We start from the raw sequence: 16,181 nt of genomic DNA on the forward strand, positions 1-16,181 counted from the left end.
CAACTTTGGTTCCATGTTAACAGTCATTAGCATGCAAGAAAACGTTAAAGAACCAAAGAAAATACACGGCAGAATGTTTGCATAGCATTCTCTTCATTCATTCACATGTCTACCGAGATTAAGCATGGTGTTTACTATAACCTTGTCCAGATAATCTATAGGCAACCCTAATGGTGATCAAACATTAAAATTGACAAACAAATTGAACAATAGATTCAATGAATGAAACAAGAAGCAGATTGGAGAACTGAATACTTTAACTTAGAAACATGGATCAATGTTGCAAGGCTACATCAAAATCCCTAGCTATGAATTAAGTTACACATCATGTTCACAGAGATTAAAACGAAAATAAACAACATGAGTGAAAATAAATTCAAGAGATGAAACCCTTCAACCAATTCTGATGTTGAACTTCTCCAAGAACAGCCTCCTGTGATGAGTCCTAATGGTGGAAATATATGGAACGACTAGGGTTTAAGTGTGGATGAAAGGAGAGAATAACAAAAATTTTGGTTGTGAAATTCATCCAGAATAAATAGGGTTTGTAAAAGTGGCTAAAAGGAAAGTTTTTATGGGGTAAAAGAGGCTGCAAGATATTCCAAAGAGATTCTAACAAATTAGCCTTTATTTTGCACGTTTTTGCCTTATTTGGCACTTCCAAATCAGGCTAGAGATCGTCATTTCTTTCCTATTCTGCTCTTAGCCTTCAAACAAGCCAGGTTCGCCTTGGATTCTTCATTTGGACTTCAAAACAGGTCACAACATTTGTTTCCACGTTTGAATAAGGGTCAGCTCCAAAAATGGCATGTTTTCATTTCTTTTGCCTTCAACTTGATCCTAAAGTAGATGCAACTGCATACTAATTCAAAATTGGGTAAAACGCCACAAGTTTAACTCAAAAACATCACAAATAGACTAGAAATGCATGGTATAAATGTATAAATATATAAGTTATCAAATACCCCCAAACATGATTTTGGCTAGTCCTCGAGCAAAACTGAAACTAAAAACACATAGGACATAACATCTAACAAGACCACTTTCGCTTGCTAAACGATTGCACTGAGCATGTGCAACAAGCCTTTAAACACCTAGGTATCCTTAGTAGGAGGAGTTGTGTCTCCTGAGGGTTTACAGTGATGACGCCCACAAACATCTGCATACTTGCAAGCAAATTGGTTAAAGCATACTTATAGCAAACTAATAAGAACCCATGAAAGCTTAGTCATACATTCGAACAACTAGTCTGCCACTTCAAATAATCATATCATAAGTATAGTGTAAAAAAAAAAAATTACTACATGTCCCATGACTTCAAAGACACCATACTCAAATGCCAAAGATATAAATCGCCTCAACTCTAGTCCTCACAAATATCACTCAAATTTTCACTCAGATCCTAAGGTGTGGTCTCTCCTCAAACATACGTGAGTGAAGTTATGCAAAAGGGAATCAAAATCCTCACATATGAAATATGAAATAAAAGCACAATTTCATAACAGATCTCATGAAAGGAATCAAACACTAAGAATATAGATAGCACACATACTTAGCAGCACAAATGAATACATCCTCAAAGATCAGCTAGGTCTTTCACAAGGTTTGTAATGTAAGGCTTAGGTCAGGGGCTATGTAAGAAAGGATAGGAAATACTCAAGCTTGGGACATACCAAAGTGTCTTCCTTGTGAAAACAGTAAGCTCTCCTCTTGAATTAATTTTTGTTGTTTGTTCGTGGCATCCAGGTCCCGAGCGGTAATGGAAGGATTTAGAAATTACATCCTCTTTTATTCTTATTCTTTTCTTTTCTTTTCCTAAAACTTTGTTTCTTTTTTTCTACAATTCCAGCACACATACCTCGGTACACACCACTTTCTTGATGTAGAGCTCGAATTATCTTTGTTTTCATCAGTGTTCCCCAATCTATAGGGTATAGTTGTAATGGGCTAAATATCTCATATTGAGATAAAAGGATATGGGGAAAAAAATGTGAGAAAAGAAAACGGCTAAAAGTGATTGGCTTCAAAACGGGGTAATGGCACACACATAAAGGTAAGAAATTAGGCCTTTTGGTGGTTAAGACATGCATAGCCTAACATTGTCTCAATGAGTTCATTCAAAAGTGTTACCAAACACATGGTATCTGTGAAAGAGAACAATTCTTAGCATTCAATCAAACAAAAATAATGAGATCATCTAAAATGAACTTGAAGCAAAATATAGGAGTACAAACACTTTAAACCCTCTCAAAGAAGTAAATCGGCTCAAAATCACTCACTAGGGTAGTCTCCACAATTCTTCTTCTAGCTTTGAAATATATACATATATATGATACGAACTTTTTCATGACAACACAGTAGTCCTCATTGTAAACCATAGCCCTCATATACATTCACATTAGTAAGCAAAAGCAAACTTTAACCAGAACTAAAAACAAACGAAAATCCCATACACCCCCAAACCTAAACTAAGTATTGTCCTCGATGCTTAAAAAAAATATGAATGAAATGGATGCAATGCAAATTGGCACAGTGTGCATGGAATGAAATAAAATAAAAACTAAAAACTAACACAAATAAAAGGAAAGAACACAAACCCAACTAGGTTGCCTCCTAGCAAGCACTTTATTTCATGTCTAGGCAAGACATGGTAGTGTGTCTAAGTTGTCATAAACTCGAGAGAATCCATAACTACATAAACCTGCTCCTGTGAAACATTCTCCAAATAAGGCTTCAAACGTTGTCCATTGATCTTAAAACGGGTGCCGTTCTTGATGTTTTCTATCTCCATAGCTCCATGGGGAAATACTTGAAGCACTTTGAATGGTCCAACCCATCTAGACTTCAATTTACTTAGAAAAAGTCACAAACGTGAGTCATGCAAAAGTACTTTCATACCTAGTTGAAACTCCTTCCTAAGAATTGCTTTGTCATGGTAGAGCTTGGTTCATTCTTTGTAGATCCTTGCATTCTCAGATGATTCATTTCTGAGCTCTTCCAACTCATTGAGTTGGAGCTTCCTTACTGTACCAGCTTTTTTGAGATCAAAATTGAACTTCTTTATGGGCCAATATGCACGGTGCTCGAGCTCCATTGGCAAATGACATGCCTTTCCAAACACCAGTTGATAAGGGCTCATTCCAATTAGGGTCTTGTATGCTATTCGATACGCCCAAAGTGCATCATTCAACCTTCGTGACCAATCCTTCCTTGTAGGGCTGACGGTTTTCATCAAGATGTTCTTTATTTCTTTATTACTGATTTCCACTGGTCCAAAGGTTTGAGGATGGTATGGAGTTGCCACTTTATGTGTGATGTTGTACTTCTTCATCAATGCCTCGAAAGGTTTGTTGCAGAAGTGACTGCCACCATCGCTAATGATAGCTCTCGGAGTTCCAAACCTAGTGAAAATTATATCTTCGAGAAAATTCAAAATAACTTTGTGATCATTAGTTCGTGTAGCTGTTCCCTCAACCCATTTTGATACATAAACTACTACCACTAGTATGTATGTATATCCAAAAGAAGATGGGAATGGTCCCATGAAGTCAATTCCCCACACATCAAACAGCTTTACCACTAAAATGTTGTTTAATGGGATTTCATTCTTCCCACTAATACTCCCCATTTTCTGACACCTATCACACTTAGAGCAAAAATCAAAAGCATCTTTAAACAATGTAGGCCAAAAGAAACCAGATTGTAAAACCTTTAAAGCTATCTTTTTAGCACTAAAATGACCTCCGCATGCCAGTGCATGACTGAATGTTAGTATGCTTTGTTGCTCACTTTCCAGAACACATCTTCGAATGATTTGGTCAAGGCAATACTTGAACAAATAGAGCTCATCCCACATGTAGTGTTTCACGATTGAAAAGAACTTATTTCTCTCATGAAAAGTCAAATCATCTCTAATTACACCAGAAGCAAGATAATTGACAAAATTAGCATACCATGGCTCTTTATCTTGAATGACAAAGAGTTGTTCATCCGGGAATGATTCGTTGAGAGGCAAAATTTGTCTATCTCCATGGTTTTCATCAACAAGGCGTGACAAGTGATCAACAACAACATTCTCACTCCCTTTCTTGTCTCGAATTTCTAGGTCAAACTCTTGTAACAAGAGTATCCATCTGATCAAACGTGGTTTAGCATCTTACTTGGTCAACAAAAACCTAAGAGCTGTATGATCAGAGTAAACAATAACTTTAGAGCCAACAAGATATGAACGAAATTTCTCTAAAGCAAAAACAACAGCAAGCAACTCCTTCTCAGTTGTAGAGTAATTAAGTTGAGCATCGTTTAATGTTCGACTTGCATAGTAGATTACGTGTGGTAGCTTATTTACTCTTTGACCTAAAACAGCACCAATAGCATAGTCAGAGGCATAACACATTAGCTCAAAAGGGAAAGACCAATCTGGTGCCATTATGATAGGAGCAGAGGTTAGTTCACGTTTCACGGTATTAAATGCATTCATACAATCTTTCTCAAAGTGAAATACAACATCTTTGGCTAAAAGATTGCACAATGGATGAGTGATCTTGGAAAAATCCTTAACGACACGACGATAAAAACTAGCATGTCCTAGAAAGCTTCTCACTCCCTTCATTGAAGTAGGGGCAGTCATATTTGAGATGATGTCAATTTTTGCTTTGTCAACTTCAATACCCTTGTTGGATATTACATGCCCCAACACAACACCTTGTTTCACCATAAATTGACACTTTTCCCAATTGATAATCAAATTTGTTTCTTGACATCTTTGAAGCACTAGAGAGAGATGGTTAAGACAATTATCAAAAGAAGAACCTAAAACTAAAAATCGTCCATGAATACCTCAATAAATCTCTCAAACATATATGAAAAGATTGCATACAGACATCTTTGGACTGTTGCTGGGGCATTGCAAAGGCCAAAAGGCATCCTCCTATATGCAAAAGTGCCAAAAAGACAGGTGAATGTAGTCTTCTCTTGATCTTCCGAAGCAATCGCAATTTGATTATAACCTGAATATCCATCAAGAAAACAATAATATGCGTGACTAGCTAATCGCTCAAGCATTTGATCAATAAAAGGCATAGGAAAATAATCTTTTCTAGTGTCCGAATTCAACTTCCTGTAATCGGTGCAAACACGCCAACTAGCTGCAAGTCTCATTTGAACAAGCTCTTTATGCTCTCATTTTTTACCACTGTGATTCCAATCTTCTTAGGCACTACGTGAACAGCGCTAACCCATTTGCTATCAGAAATCGGGTATATGATACCCACATCTAGCAACTTCAGCACTTCAGCTCTCACTACTTCCTTCATGTGTGGATTGAGCCTTCTTTATGGTTCACGAGTTGGTTTTGCTCCCTCCTCCAATAAAATTTGATGCATGCACATGCTAGGGCTTATTCCCTTGATATCTGCAATAGACCAACCAATGACTGATTTGAACTCTTTTAGCACCCTAATTAGCTTATCTTCTTCCAAAGGGGTGAGGTCAGATGCTATGATAACTGGGAGAGTTTCATACTTAGCTAGGTAAGTATATTTTAGATGTGATGGAAGTGGTTTAAGTTCAAGTTTTTAAGGTTTAACAACAGAAGGGATCAGATGTGTGGCAGATGGTTCTAATGGCTCTATAAGAGGTGAAAAAGTGGAGGGATATGGTTTTAATACTTCCAAGGCAGCCACCATCTCCATGATCACTTCTTCATCAAAGTCATTTTGAGATTGACTCAAAACATATTGTAATGGATCATTGGATTGTGCCAGAAAAAACTTAGAGAAAACAAGTGAATTAAGCACATCAATCGAACAACAATCAATTGAACTAGAAGGGTGAGAAAGAGATTCAAACACTTTGAATTGTACAGTTTCTCCTAGCAAGGTCATGGTGAGGAGACCATTTTGCACATCTATGATAGTTTTTTCCGTGGCCATAAAGGGTCTCCCAAGCAAAATAGGTAACTCATGATCATGTATAGGAGTCTCTTCCATGTCCAACACTACAAAATCAGCAGGCAAAATTAGTTTGTCAACTTGAACTACGATATCTTCCACTATGCCTCTTAGATATTTCACTGATATATCAGCAAGTTGCAATGAAATAGTTGTTGCCTTTTCAACTAGCTTAAGTTGATGCTAGCCCCCAAGTCAAGCATAGCCTTTTCAACAAGCTTGTCTCTAATGGTGATATTGATAGAAAAACTGCCTAGATCCTTAATTTTTGGTGGGAGCTTTCTTTGAAGCACAACACTCACATTTTCAGACACCATCGCCTTCTCATTAGGTCCATACTTCCTCTTATAAGTGTTTAGCTCCTTGAAAAATTTCTCATACGCTGGCATATTCCTAATGACATCAAGCAAAGGTAAATTAACATTCACTTTACTTAAAATATCAAAAATTTCTTTGAATGACTTATCCTGCATGCTTTTGGCAAGCCTTCCAGGAAATGGGATGGGAAGAGTGTAAGGTTTTTCAGCCTTGTGAAAATTTGGAGCTTCAGACAAAGAAGTCGCATTGCTTGGATCGTCATTCAGTTTCTCATTCTCTTCTTAAGTGGGACTTGCATTCACATGATCAGATTCATTAGTAAGTTCATTGCCAACTCCATTATTAATAACCTTACCACTTCTAACTGTTATGACCGCTTTGGCTTGCTCTTGGTTCCTTTGAAGTATCACCGGTTGGCTTGAAAATTTCTCGAGTTCTTTTTGACTCAAAGCATCAACAATCTGACCTAATTATGTCTCCATTTTGGTTAGAGCAGTTGAATGTTATTGGAGAGTACTATTGGTAGTTTGTTGGAATTGAACGGTGTTTTGAGCTAGCATTTTGACCGTATCTTCAAGCGTAGTGGCAGGCTTTGGTTGGAAATTTTGAAATTGATTGTTATTCTTCCATGATAGATTGGGATGATCTCTCCAACCAGGGTTATATGTATTAGAGAACGGGTCATTCCTCAGCCTCTAATTGTAAAAATTCATGAGATTCACTTGCTCTTGAACGAATTCGGGATAAGCCTCACTAGCTGAGCATTGATAAGTAGGATGACCTGGTATGTTGCAAATGGCACCCACCTCAGCTATCTTAGGCATCATATTGAGCATAGAATTGAGCTCCTTTTCCAAACTAGCCACCTGCAAGGTAAGATCATCATTAGAACTCATTTCATACACTCCAACTCGTTTACCTCTTGTATCTTTGTGTTGAGCATTAGATCCCAACATCTCATAAATGTTATATGACTCTTGAGCATTTTTTTTTCTTCAAAGCTCCACCTGCTGCATTATCAACAGTTGATGGACATGTTTGGGTTAGTCCATCATAAAAAATTTGCATTTGTAAGTAAAGAGGTAACCCATGATGCGGACATTGCAGCAACAACCCTTTGAAATACTCCCAACATTCATTGAAAGGTTCTCCATCATCTTGTTTAAAGTTAAAGATTTGCCCTTTCAAAGTAACTGTCTTTTGAGTAGAGAAAAACTTCTCCAAAAATTTCTTAGCTACGGCATCCCAAGTGGTGAGCGAACCAGGTGCTAAAGTCATTAGCCAACCCTTTGCTCTATCTTTCAATGTATAAGGAAAAACCCTCATCCTCAGATTTCCTTCACTCACTCCCTGCAAAGGTAAACCACTCAAAACATTGTAGAATTCCTTAATATGGGCTAATGGATCTTCGTTAGGTAAACCATAAAAAGAAGGAAGCATGTGAAAATGTGAAGATTTGAGATCATAATTTCTAGCTTCAGTAGGCAACAAGATGCATGAAGGTGAATTTGGTATAACCGGTTGAGAATAATCTTCTAAAGCTCGGTTGTCATCGTTATTGCCAGCCATCTCTTCTTCTTTGTCAGAATTAGAGTTATCGAAAGAATCTACACTTGCTGAGCTACAAGAACCATTGTCCTCTTCTACACGGCTAGTCTAGGCACTAGCTGATACAGAATTCTCAAAAATCCTCTTTAACTGTTTAAGCCTTTGGCCTATCTCAGCAAGTTTATTTGACATATGCTACCCGAGAAACAAAAATAAATCAAATTAAGGTATCTAAGATTAAAAAGAACATAGATATTGAGAACAAGCAATTATAGGGGATTGAAATCAATCCCTGGCAACGGCTCCAAAATTTTGTTGTGTTCCTTCTAAGTGCCAATATATGGTTAGTATAGTGGTACAAGTAAGGGTGTTGAAATGCAGGGACCGATTGGACCTCTATAAATTACTAGTTTTGAAAGAACCCTAGCTAAAAATGAAAGTGACTATTTGAAAGTAGTTTTTGTGTTGTAAATGAAAAATAACTTAAGATACAAGAAGAATGTAGCAGTGAATGATATATTGATGTAAAAAGAATAGAGATGAGACCAGGGATTTCGAATTCACCATTGCAAAACCAATTCCATGTTTATAAGGTTAAACCTTATTCAACTACCAACCTGTTTTCAGAGTTCATTTTACATATATATGATTAGCCATATGAGGTGTGGTTTTGATCAAATTCTCCTAATCTGCAACCTAATTGGGATGTTCAACTTTGGTTCCGTGTTAAGAGTCATTAGCATGCAAGAGAACATTCATTTACATGTCTACAAGATATTCCAAAATGATCCTAACAAATTAGCCTTTGTTTTGCACGTTTTTGCCTTATTTGGCACCTCCAAATCAAGTAGAGATCCTCATTGCTTTTCCATTTTGCTCTTAGTCCTCAAACAAGCCAGGTTCGCCTTGGATTCTTTATTTGGACTTCAAAACAGGCCACGACACTTGTTTCCACGTTTGAATAAGGGTCAGCTCCAAAAATGGCATGTTTTCATTTCTTTTACCTTCAACTTGATCCTAAAGTAGATGCAATTGCATACTAACACAAAATAAGGTAAAATGCCATAAGTTTAACTCAAAAACATCACAAATAGACTAGAAATGGATGGTATAAATGTATAAATATATGAGTTATCAGATAGGAAGAAGATTGGCAATATGCGCAACATTAGGGATGTTCCCCTTAAGCCTCTTGCTGATGACTTTGGAGATCATGCTCTGCTCCTCGAAGTAGTCTGTGTGCGGTCTAGCTCAACCATTGAAAGGTAAAGAGAAGTAGACGTTCTTCTTCGAAGTTCAGGTCGTTTGCACTGATCGAAGAGTGGAGGTCGATGTAGGAGGTCTGCTCATCCATCCAACCATCATGATCCAATTGTTCAGTCACGAGCAGTCAAGGATGAAGTGGATTTGTCGTCGCCAATTCCTTTGAAAGTGAGGTCGGCAAAGGCTAGGAAAGCAAGAGAGTCATTTGCTTGGGCGAAAGGTTCTTCTGCAACGTCAGCGGCTGATCCAAAGGTGGACAAGTCCAGCCCTGCAGGGAATGGAGGCATGTCTTACCTGCTTAAGACACACTTTCTATCAAGTCCATTCGCTTGTGCTGAGCTGGTTGATCAAATCCGTCTGGCTGGCAATCTTGATACTTTTTCAAGTCTTTCCTTGGAAAAACAAAGGGAATCAATATTTCATTTGCTTCAAAAAGGAGTAGTTTTTGCTGCTGAGACCTTTCAAAACTCGTCTGCTGTTGCCCCCTCTTATGTTTAGCTCAGTAAGTTGGAGAAGAAGAATGCAGAGCTAGTTAGCAAGCTTTCTGTCGAGCAGACCCATTATGAGAAGAAGACGTCTGATTTGAGGGTGATGATATCTGAGCTGAAGAGTTCCCTTGCTGAGAAGGATTCCAAGCTTAACTCTTCTACTGTTTCCTTGAAAAGATGCTTACTTCCATCTTGAGCGCAGGAATGCCAACATCTCTCATAGATATGACAAGCTTTTTGCTAGATTTCGTGCCTATCATAAGTCTGTTGAAGAATCCAAGTCCGAAGCTACCATGGATGCGTACAAGCTGGGCTACCTGGACTGCATAAATGGAAATGATCCTTTCTATGCCATTAGAGATGAAGACATCGAGATGCTTTGTCCTGACTTGCTCCCGATGCAAAGTGAGTAGGTTAATACTGTGAACATGGAAGGAGCTGAGGAGTAGGTGGTTGAAGAGGATGTAGCTGTCCCACAAAGTGGAGCTGCTGACGTCATAAATCAGGCATATGGAGCTACTGAGAGGGTGGCTGATCAGGTGGAAGCTAAAGAGGTGACAGATCTGGGATCTCCTGCTGGCGTTTTGGAGTAGATGAAGACTCCTTTATTTCTTTTCAGCTTTTGTAGTCTGTTTTTTATTTATAATAATTGGTCTTGTTTGACCATCTTCTTTTTGTTTGAACTTGGCCAGTTTGTTACTTTGCTATGGAAATTTCAGTTATTATTTTTTAAACTTCAATTTACATATTGTCTTATGAATTGCTTAATAACCGGCTAGTGTCTTGGTTATACATTTCCCTTAGGATTTTAGCAAAAGCCAGGGTCCCCATTGGGGGACTTTGAGCGTGTTTTGAATTTTTCGGAGAATGCTTAGGACGTTTCTTTATGGGCTGCATCTCCCGAAGGATGCTTCTGGTCGTTGCCCTGCGTCTCCCTTAAGATGCTGTTTATGGACAATTGTATGACTATCCTGCCCCCTTTAGGAAATGGATAAAAAACCTGGATACCTCCCTTAGGAAATTCCAGGCGCACCTCGCGTCTCCCTTTGGATGCTTCTTTGCCGGCTATGTCCCCTGAAGGACTCTTTTGGTCGTTGCCCTGTGTCTCCCTTAGAACGATGCTTATGGACAAATGTATGACCATCCTTCCCCCCTTAGGAAACAGATAGGAACTTGGATACCTCTCTTAGGAAATTCCTGGCGCACCCTGTATCTCCCTTAGGATACTTCTGGTCGTCGCCATACGTCTCCCTTTGGAAACTTTTTTTGGGCAACTGTTTGACTATCCTGCCCCCCTTAGGAAATGAATAGGAACCTGGGTACTTCCTGCAGGAAGCATGGAGACCTTATTTTAAGAAATTCCTGGTGCACCCTGCGTCTCCTGTAGGACGCTGCTTTGCGGGCTGCGTCTCCTGTAGGACGCTGCTTTGCGGGCTGCGTCTCCTGAAAGACCCTTTTGGTCATCGCCCTGTGTCTCCCTTAGGACGCTTTTTATGGGCAACTGCATGACTATCTTGCCCCCCTTAGAAAATGTATAGGAACCTGGATACTTCCCTTAGAAAATTCATGGCGCACTCTGCGTCTCCCTTAGGACGCTTCTTTGCACGCTGCGTCTGCCGAATGAGCTTCTGGTCATCGCCCAGAGTCTCCCGAAGGATGCTGCTTATGGGCAACTGAACTTTTATTGATGTTTATGAGATTACATCGCTTCTAGAAATTGCTTCTCTTCTTCAGAAATGTGCAGTGCTCAGTAATCTGCTAGGGACTGAGCAAGTAGGAGGAAGCGTCATGGATAATATCTTTGGAGGTGGCAGGCTTTCCATTGTCGTGAAATCTCCTTCCTTCCATAGTGTCAAGTGTATAGCTTCCTCTCCCCCCGAATCGGTTGACCACGTAAGGGCCTTCCCAATTGGGTTTCATATTTTTTGATCCTTGTCATTGTGCAGTGATGAAGGTCTTTCTTTGCACAAGGTCGCCTGGTTGACATTGTCTGATCTTAGCTCTTTTTTCATAGTAAGACTTTAACCGCTGTTGATAGGAGGAGACTCGGACAATGGCCTTCTCGCGCTCACCTTCAAGTAGGTCAAGGTTGAGCCTCATCTGCTCGGAGTTCTGCTCAATATTGCCCAGTTCATTGCCTATAGAGGGGACAATGACGTGAGGAAGAATGATCACTTCAGTCTCATAGGCGAGGGAAAACGGGGTTTCGCCAGTTGATCTTCGCTTGGTGGTGCGATAACCCTATAGTACTCCAGGGAGCTTATCTACCCATTTTCCTTCGGGGCCTTCTAATCTCTTTTTTAGGCAATCAAGTATTATTTTGTTGGATGCTTCGGCCTGGCCGTTGCCCTGAGGATATCTCGTGGTAGATACATGCTGCTTGATGCCATTTTTTTGAAGAATGCGGTGATTTGCTTGCCCGCGAATTGTGAGCCATTGTTGGTAACTAGTGATTGTGGGCAGCCAAACTGACAGATAATGTTTCTCTAGATAAATCGTTCTATATCGGCTTCTTTAATAGAGGATTGAGCTTCGTCCTTGATCCATTTAGAAAAGTAATCAGTGGCTACAATGATCATTTCTTTCTTTGGAAGGTGCCAGCGGCATAGGGCCTACTAAGTTGATGGCCCATTGCATGAAAGGTCATAGACTATTCTACGAATGGTAGATTTCGGCTGGCAGATTAGGAACTGGTTTGTACTGTTGGCAGTGATCACATATTTTGACATAGTCAGTAGAGTCTTGGCACATAGTAGGCCAGAAATAGCCTATGTTTAGAGCCTTCTGGGCTAGTGATCTTCCCCCAAAGTGGTTGCCACAATCACCGCCGTGAATTTTGCAGAGGATCTCAAACGTTTGAGGGTATTTTATGCAGGTGAGATGAGGGCCGGAGTATGATCTATGAATGAGCTTGTCGCATTACATGTAGTATCTCGCAGCTTTTTGTTGGAGCTTCCTAGCTTCGGACTTATCCGTTGGTAGATTTCCATTCACCAAGTAGTCGATGATGGGGTCTTGCCAGCTGGGGTCTTCATCAATCTAAATTGAGTCGATTGGCTCTATTTCTTCGATGCTTGACCGGTTAAGGTGTTCGACTGGGATGAAGCGTTTGAACTAGGTGTCTAGTGCTGATCCTAGGCTTGCCAACACATCCGCATCAATGTTCTCTGCTCGTGGAACTTGTTGCATAGTGAAAGTAGGGAATTCTTTCAAAAGTCCTTGGACTTTGTCGACATACTGGACCATTCTTGGATGTTTTTCCATGTACTCGCCTGAGGCTTGATTCGTGATCAGCTGGGAGTCTGAGTAGATGGCCAATCTCTTGATTGATAGTTCTTTTGCTAAGCATAGTCTTGCGAGCAACGCCTCATATTCTGCCTCGTTGTTTGAAGCAGAAAAGCCTAGCTTGTTCCAACAAAGTTCCGTCTAGGGTGATTATGACGACACCTGCCCCCGCTGCCTTATGATTTGAAGCTCCGTCTACATGCAACTGCCACATGTCGTTAGGTAGGTTTGAATCGATGGGGGAGGTATCGTCTGCTTTTTCCTTGCTTTTCGTGACCAGTTTCTCTTCTTCAACTATCGGAGTAAACTCTACAACAAAATATGTTAAAGCTTGAGCTTTTATAGCAGTCTTCAGCCGGTAGAGGAGGTCGTATTACTGAGTTTGATAGCCCATTTCATGAGTTGCTGAGAAGCTTCAGGGCTGTGGAGGATCGATCTCTAAGAAAATTATATCAGGACAATTATCCGGTGTGCTTGATAGTAGGGCCTTAGTTTTCTCGAGAAAACCACAAGCGAAAAAATGAACTTCTCCATTTTCGGATAGCGAGTTTTTGCATCGAGGAGAGCTTTCGAAGTGTAGAACACCGAAATGTGGTGCCCCCAGCTCTTCTCATATGGGAGCTGAGCTGACAGCTGAGTCAGACACCGCCAGGTAAATGTACAAGTCTTCGCCTGGTATCGATTTTGAGAGTAAGGGAGGTTAAGTGAGGTAGGTTTTCAAGTTTTGAAGAGCTACTTCACACTCATCATCCCACTTGTCTTTGTGTCCTTTCTTCAAGGTTTTGAAGAATGACCTGCACTTGTCAATAGATCTTGAGAGGAATCGGTTGAGAGCTTTCATTCTACCTGTTAGACTTTGTATCTCCTTTGTTGTGGCAGGTGACTTCATGTTGAGTATAGCCCTGATTTGATATGGATGTGCCTCAATTCCTCTATGGGTGACTAAATATCCTAGGAATCGACTGAACGAGACTCCAAATGTGCATTTGCTCAGGTTCAACTTCGTGTTGTATTTTCGAAGTAGGCTGAATGCCTCAGCAAGTTCTTGATGTGGCCCGCTTGCTCGGGAGCTTTGACTAGCATGTCGTCTACGTAGACCTCCATAGTCTTACCGATTTGCTCATTGAAAATTTTGTTCACTAGCCTTTGGTAGGTTGCTCCAGCGTTCTTCAGCCCAAAGGGCATGACTTTGTAGCAGTATGTACCTCTTTCAATGATGAAGGAGGTCTTTGCCTTGTCATCTTCATGCATCATGATTTGATTGTAGCCGGAGTAGGCTTCTATGAAGTTTAGCAGTTGATTGGTGGAAGTTGAATAGATGAGTTGATCAATTCTTGGTAGTGGAAAGTTGTCTTTAGGGCATGCCTTGTTGAGGTTAGTGTAGTCGACGCACACTCTCCCCATGCCCTAATCTTTTCTTGCTACTAGAACAACGTTCGCTAGCCATTTTACATAGGAGACCTCTTCAATGAAATCGGCAGCTAGAAGCCTGTCGATCTCAGCTTCAAAGATGGCAACCCCCTCGGGGGCGAAGTTGTGTCTCTTCTGCGCTACAGGCTTGATAGCTGGATTGATGCGTAGGTGATGGCAGATGATCTGGGGATCGATGCTTGGCATGTCGGATGGCGACCATGCAAATACGTCTTTGTTGTTCTTGAGTAAGACTGCAAGCTCTGCCTTTTTCTCTTGGTTTAGGCGCGAGCCGATCTGCACTTTTCTCTCTGGCTTGTCAAGATCAAGGGGTACTAGCTCGATGTCTTCTTCGGGTTTCCATCCTTCTTCAGGAGAGACCTCCAGATGAATTCCCTCGACTTGGTCTTGATTCTTTGATTGCTATGGCGAGTAGCTATTCCCCTTCCTTTCTGGTCTGTTCGGCCTTCAGGAACTAGATTTGTTTTCTCCTCTGCTTGTTCTACTCTCTTTAGATCTGCCTGATTCATAAGAAGGAACTGTGTTTACTTGCTTCTCTTCATCCCTTGTGCTGAGCATTTCCTCGATGTTGTCTGATCGCTGTTAATCAAGCTGAGACCGCCCCTAGGGATTGGGTAGCAGATCTTCTGATGTGTGGCGGAGGTGATGGCATTGATCTTGTCGATCCATGGTCTTCCCAGAATGCCATTGTAGGGTGAGACTTCGTCAATGACCATGAATGTTTGTGAGCTGATTACAAGTAGGGAGTAGACGTCGATATCTATCGTGCCTACAATAACCGTTGTTGCGCCATTGGAGCTAGTCAGCAGCTTAGCTGATTTATTGATCTTTGTCTCTAAGCCCATCTGTTGGATGACTGCCATTTTAGGATGTTGGCTGCACTGCCCTCGTCTGAATGGATTCAGTCGACCATGGCCTGAGCAATTTGAATGTTGATGACAAGGGTGTTGTTGTGTGGTAGGTCAAGGCCGATTAGATCTTTCTTTTGAAAACCGATCACAAGATCGTCATTAGCCAATGAGAGACTAGTGGAGACCTGGGAGATCATGGTGGCTAGTCAGTCCAGACTTCTCAGAGTCAGCTAGGATTATGTTAATCCTTATGACCTTCTGGGGTGGCTCCTTGGCAGTATTGCGGTCCTCAATCTGCTGTATGGCTAGCTTCACGATGAACTCCGTGCAGTGACCTTCTCTCATTAGTTCTTTGAGGTGCGCTTTCCAAGTAAAGCAATTATTAGTATTGTGCCTGTGCGTTTCATGGAAAGCACAATATTTTCTGGTATCCCTCTTGTCCGGATCTCCTTTTAAGGGTGATAGTCTTTTTACCCAAGGTTTGTCCTTCACTTGTGCTAAAATTTGATGTATAGGGATGGAGAACTTGGTATAGTTCTCCTTTGTCGTAGCGTCTCCTTATGGGCGCGACTTGCATTTGTTTTTATCCTTGTTGCCAAGCCTGTCGCTTCTTTGGTCTGCCTGCTTGGTCGGCTGATCTTCTTGCTCAGTGGACTTCACAGCGATTTGATCGTCATCCCAAAGCGCGTAGCGTTGTTAGGTCGTGAAGACCTCTGCCAGAGTCTGGCTGGGAGTGATAGTCAGCTCGTGGTATAAGTCGTGTTCAGCTGGAAGACCTTTCTTGAATGCAGAGGATACGATTCGATCATCACTCCCTACGATGTTTGCCTTTTCTGCTTTGAATCTCTTGATGTAATCTTGAAGGGATTCATCAGGTTTCTTGCGCAGGTTGTGTTGGAATAAAAAAATCACAAAAATCACAAAAAATATTGGAATGTGGGATTGGATTGGTGGGGGGGAAGTTTGGAAAAAGGTGGGGGTCTAAACCAATGAAAACGTTTAAGAGAGTTTAGTGGCTCCTATTTTTGGGGGAGCTGATTATTCAG

The sequence above is a fragment of the Prunus persica genome, chromosome G2, assembly GCF_000346465.2.
Source record: "Prunus persica cultivar Lovell chromosome G2, Prunus_persica_NCBIv2, whole genome shotgun sequence".
NCBI lineage: Eukaryota > Viridiplantae > Streptophyta > Magnoliopsida > Rosales > Rosaceae > Prunus > Prunus persica.